This window comes from Pteropus medius, unplaced genomic scaffold (assembly GCF_902729225.1).
Source record: "Pteropus medius unplaced genomic scaffold, Ma_sr-lr_union100, whole genome shotgun sequence".
In the NCBI taxonomy this organism is placed as follows: Eukaryota; Metazoa; Chordata; class Mammalia; order Chiroptera; family Pteropodidae; genus Pteropus; species Pteropus medius.
Window position 1 is genome coordinate 7,949,480 of NW_024355008.1, and position 5,293 is coordinate 7,954,772.

A 5,293-nucleotide genomic window follows, 5' to 3' on the forward strand; every position below is an offset into this window, starting at 1 on the left:
CACTTTTTTTATTCCATTTAATATACTTCTCATCTCAGAGAAAGTGTTCATTTCAGATTGGTTCCCTTTTATAATTTCCATTTTTATGTTTTTTCTCTTTAAGTTCTCTACACTTCCCAAAAGTTCATTGAGCATCTTTATAACCAGTGTTTTAAATGCTGCATCTGTTAGATTACTTGACTCTATTATATCTGAATTTCTATTCTGTTCTCCATATGGTTTCTGTTTGCCTTCCCATTTTGGCTGCCTTTCCGTGTCTGTTTCTATGTGTTAAGCAAAGCTCCTGTCTCTTGGTCTTATTAGTGTGGATTTGTGAAGCAGGTGTCCAGTGGCACAGTCCTGAAAGAGGTTCAGTTGCAGACTAAACTTAGCTCAGGCCTCTACTCCTCTGGGGCCACCTGTTAAGATTTAGCAAGCAATCCACAGATACTGTGCTTATAGTTGCCTCAAAAAGCCATACCAGAAACCAAGGCCAACTAACTCCTCCACTGTCTCAGCAAGAAACACCTGACTTGCTGAGTATACACCTGGATGTGGCTTGGGTGAGGCCCGAGTTGGGGTAGGCAGGGTTTCAAGAAATCCTCTGGGTGGAGCAACCTCTGTTATACAGTTTGATGACGTTACAGCTATGGTGGTGCTGCTTCTGGCACACTGGTGGGAACAATGGATACTGCTGGCACTTCTGTACCAAGTGTCTCACCTCGGCCCTCACACCGACAATGTCTCCCTGTAAGTCCCTGGTGCCCCCTGCGCACAGTTGAACAGGCACTGGTGCTCAGAGCGAGCAGGTCCGTCACTGTGAAAAAACGCTCATGGACGTGGCCCCTTTAAGAGGCGTCTGCTGCTGCCACTGCCACTGCCGCAGCCTGCATCTCACTCAGATGTTGGGGACCAGGCAGCCCTGCGTCCTTGCTCCGTTCTAACTTCTGCCATTGCAGGGCGCTTTCTTGGATTTCTCCCTAGTTGTAAGGCTTGTTCGTCTAGATCCCAGGTGATTTTTTCTTGCTGCTGCTCCTTGTTTCCGTCACAACTTTGATTTGGTCGCCAGAGGGATGAACAGAGCCTCTATCATCCATGCCATTTTTTTCTCTCTCCAAAAATTTTTAATATGTTTAAAACATTAAAACATATATATCTTAATTCAAAAGTTAGCATCACGTTTAACTGGAAAACACTAGAAGTATTTCCATTAAAGCCAGGAATGAACAAGCTAAGTCCTTTATTACTATATTTTTAAAAATTGAACTGAATAAGAGAAAGAAGTACATGATTAAAAGTTGGAAATAAAGATGTGAAACTTTCTTAAAGATGAAATAAATGGTTAATTATTATTTAAAGTAGTTTTGAGGTCTCCTGCTTTGTTTTGGGTAAATTCAGTAGTGGTTTGGGTATAAAACATAACACTGCTTATAGAAAGTTTCTATATATAAACATATATAAATCCATGTGTATGTTATATGAATATATATCAGAGAATATAATGGATAAAGAGATGACAGAAAGTTAAATTTTAACAATATATAAAAACTATATACAAATAAAACATTATCAAAGGTCATAAAAGACTTGAACCCATGGAAAGGCATATCATGTTTGAGAAAAGATGATTTAACATTAGAGATGTCAATTATCTCTAATCTATAAATCTAATATTATACAAGCAAAAATGTCACCCACTTTTTTTTTTTTTAATGCCTACAGCACCTGGCATTCCTAGGTGGTCTCCTATCCAAGTACTAACCAGGCCTGACCCTGCTTACTTCCGAGATCAGACGGGATCGGGCTTGTTCAGGGTGTCGTGGCCGTAGACACACCCGCTTTTTTTTTAACTAGACAAGATGATTCTAAAATACTATGGAAAAATAAAAGAACAAGTATATTTGGGAAAATTCTCAAAAAATGATAAGTTCTATAGACTATTAAAACATTATCAACCTGCAATAACAAAAATTAAGAATTTAAAATGAAAAAAATTATGCATAGACAAAGGTACACATAAAGTCAAAAGTCAGTCAACTAAGTGGGAAAAAAATTTGCAACTTTTATCATAGGTAACTGTAAATTTACTTACTACAGCCTACATCTCAATAACATGAACAACCTGAGAAAAATTAGAAAGGGATTAAATAGTTCACAGAAAACAGAAATATACAATTTTTACATGTATGGCAGCCATAAAAAGTTTAATACCATAATGGTGGATTAATTTTGATTATAATACAATAAGAATGTGGAGAAACAAACATTGCTGGTGGGGTATTTCACACACATTTGGTCCAAGTAATTCTACGTCAAATGATATCTGTATAAGGATATTAATTTTGGAGTCTTCATTATAGCAAAAGATAAAAAATAATGCATTTATTAATGAGTTTAATAAACAATGGTATATCTATCAGTGACATATTATGAAATTGTCAAAAATATCAAGAAGTTCTATGTGTACTGATATCCTAGAACATTTTCCTGAGAAAGTAAAGGTATAAAAATATATATACATATACAATGTTTTCATTTCTGTAACCCATCAAAAACATATATGCATATACATCTTTGTATGCACGTCTGTTTAAGGCTACATTAAGAAACTGGTAACAAGTCAGTGGTTTTGTGGAGGGGAACTAGATGGCTAAGAGAGAGGAGTAAAAGGAAATAATTACCAACATATACTTTTTACTTTTTTTACATTTAAGAAGTAGACATTTTTTTTGTTAGTATAGTTTTAGATTTAGAGAATAATTAAGCTGATAGAGTTCTATATACCCACCCTAACCCCGGCACCTCTATATTACCTTGCATTTGTGTGGTATGTTTACTACAATTAGTAAACCAATATTGATATATTAACCATAGCCCACAATTTACATTAAGGTTCATTCTTTGTGTTGCAGTTCCATAAGTTTTGACAAATGAATGTCTTGTACCATTACAGTGTCATACAAAATAGTTTAATTGCCCTAAAAATCCCCTATGTTCTACCTGTTTCTGTATTCCCATCTATCCCCTCAGCACCACCGAGCAACTCGTTTTTATTGCTATAGTTTTGACTTTTCCAAATGTCATATAATTGAATCATACAGTATGTAGGCTTCTCAGACTGGCTTCTTTCATTTAGCAATATGTATTTACATTTTCCAATGTCTTCATGGCTTAAAAGCTCATTTTTTATTGTTGAATAATATTGCATTGTCTGGATATAACAGTTTATTAAATCACTTGTTTGTGGTTTATAAATTTTATACATTGTTGGACTCAATTTGCTAATTTTTGTTGAGAATTTTTGTATTTGTTTGAGATATTGGTCTGCAGCTTTCCTTTCTTGTATTATCTAATTTTGGTATTAGGGTAATGATGGCCTCATAGAATGATACAAAGTGATAAATCTGCTTCCATTTTCTAGAAGAGATTGTAGAGAATTTATATCATTCTCTTAAATGTTTAATAAAATTCACCAGTGAACCCATCTTGGCCTGATGCTTTGTTTTGGAAAACTAGTAATTATTAATTTCCTCGATATAGTCCTATTCAGATTATCCATTTCTCCTTGTGTGAATTTTAGTAGCTTGTCTTTCAAGAAATTGGTCCATTTCATCTAAATTATCAAATTCATGAGTATAGAGATGTTCATAATATTTTTTTTTAGATCCTTTTCTTATTCATGGGATCAGTAGTAACCACTCTTTCATTTAATGGGCCTGTGTCCCTGGGTTGTAACCTTTACAAGTTCTTCTCAGCCTTTTTTTTTTTTTTCCCTTAGGTGAGACTTTAAGGCTAAAAGCTATTGGAGTTAGGTAATTTCCCTTCCTCCAAGTCTGATAAGGCTCTGGAGTTTTTCCCTTGTTGGGTAGGCCTTTGTTATAAAGAATATTTTGGGCTTATTTCAAAAGGGTTACTTTCCCACTCACCCTGGCCAAAAACGAAGGGAGTTTTCTCTGATCTTCACAATGAGAACCTGTATTCATCTGTCTCTGCAGTTTTCGAGGTGGTGGTTAGTCCTGTGACCTCAGTTCTCTGATGGAGCTAAGAAAAGGCACTGGTTTTTCAGTTTGCTCAGCTTTTTTCTTAGAGTGAGGGGAGGAGAGACAACCTAAGCTTTTTACATGTCAGAGCGAAACTGGAAGTCCACATTTTTCTTAAATTTTAAATTTTGCACCATGTGCTTATATAATCTATTCCTCATTCCCACTTGTTCCCCCAAAATAGAATCTCGCTCATAGTTATTAAAATTAAGGTGATGGGACAGATCCAAGGGACATAAATACATTTGACTAATATGTAATCATCACTGAACTAACCTTATGAAGAAACGCAGGCCCTGGAAAAATTAACAGAATAATAACCAGAAGTTAAATTCCCACCCAAGCATCATAGCAAACAAATTATTTTACTACTTGGATCAATTCACAACATCAATAACTTGAGTCTCTTATTCAGATTAGAAGCTCAAAGATAGAAGCAATTTGAGCGATGGCTTCAATTAGTCTAATCTCAAGCGTATTTGCATGAAATGCCGTTTAGACTAAATAGTTCAGGGTGACCTTGCTTAAAGTATTTTTAAACAGCCAGCCTTAAACATCTATTACCATGTTCTTTCTCCTTTTGATTCTATAAAAATTTAACATTTTGTAACCCTTCCTTTATATTATAAATAAAGGGAGTATATTTTCATATCTCTGTAAACACAATGCATAAATCTTTACTTTGGGGTACATAACCCTAAATATTTTTGGACTTCTGAAAAAAGACTAATGTGAAAAATCACATTTCTAAATAGAAATATTAACATAGAATAGGAAAAGTCTAATTTATATTAAGTGGAAAATCAGTAAGGCTATTACAAATATGTGGCTTAAGTAACCAAATACCTTTTTAAAGCTTGTTTGCTTTATGTCCATAAATCTGTCAAAAAAGCTAGGAATATAACAGGATTCAAGTCCTAGACATATTTTGTTATTAAAATTTGGTAAACTTTTCTTAACTATGCCTTTCCCTCATAATTTGTTACAAAAAATAAAAAAAAATGTACAACTTCATAACGAATTTTATATAGAAAAGGCTATGACATCCAACAGAAGGCTGATTTAAGTATGAAAAATTCTTCTTTCAATGAGAAAAGCTGCTTAATAGAAATAAATTAAGTATAAAAGTAACCAAGACTAGCTTTAGTCAATAAAATTGTTATCCCGGGTGTAGACAGTAATAATTTGAAGATTAGAATTGAAGATTTAACTCCTAGTCCTAACCTCATACCCTACACTATCCTTGAAAATGCAGAATCTTTATTGTTAATTTT

The 5,293-nt window shown here is 34.2% G+C and overlaps 1 pseudogene; it reads right to left on the reverse strand.

Annotated features, from left to right (window-relative positions):
* Positions 1-1,692: 1,692 nt before the first annotated feature.
* On the reverse strand, positions 1,693-1,810 carry LOC120598261 (uncharacterized; annotated as a pseudogene).
* Between the last annotated feature and the right edge of the window lie 3,483 nt (positions 1,811-5,293).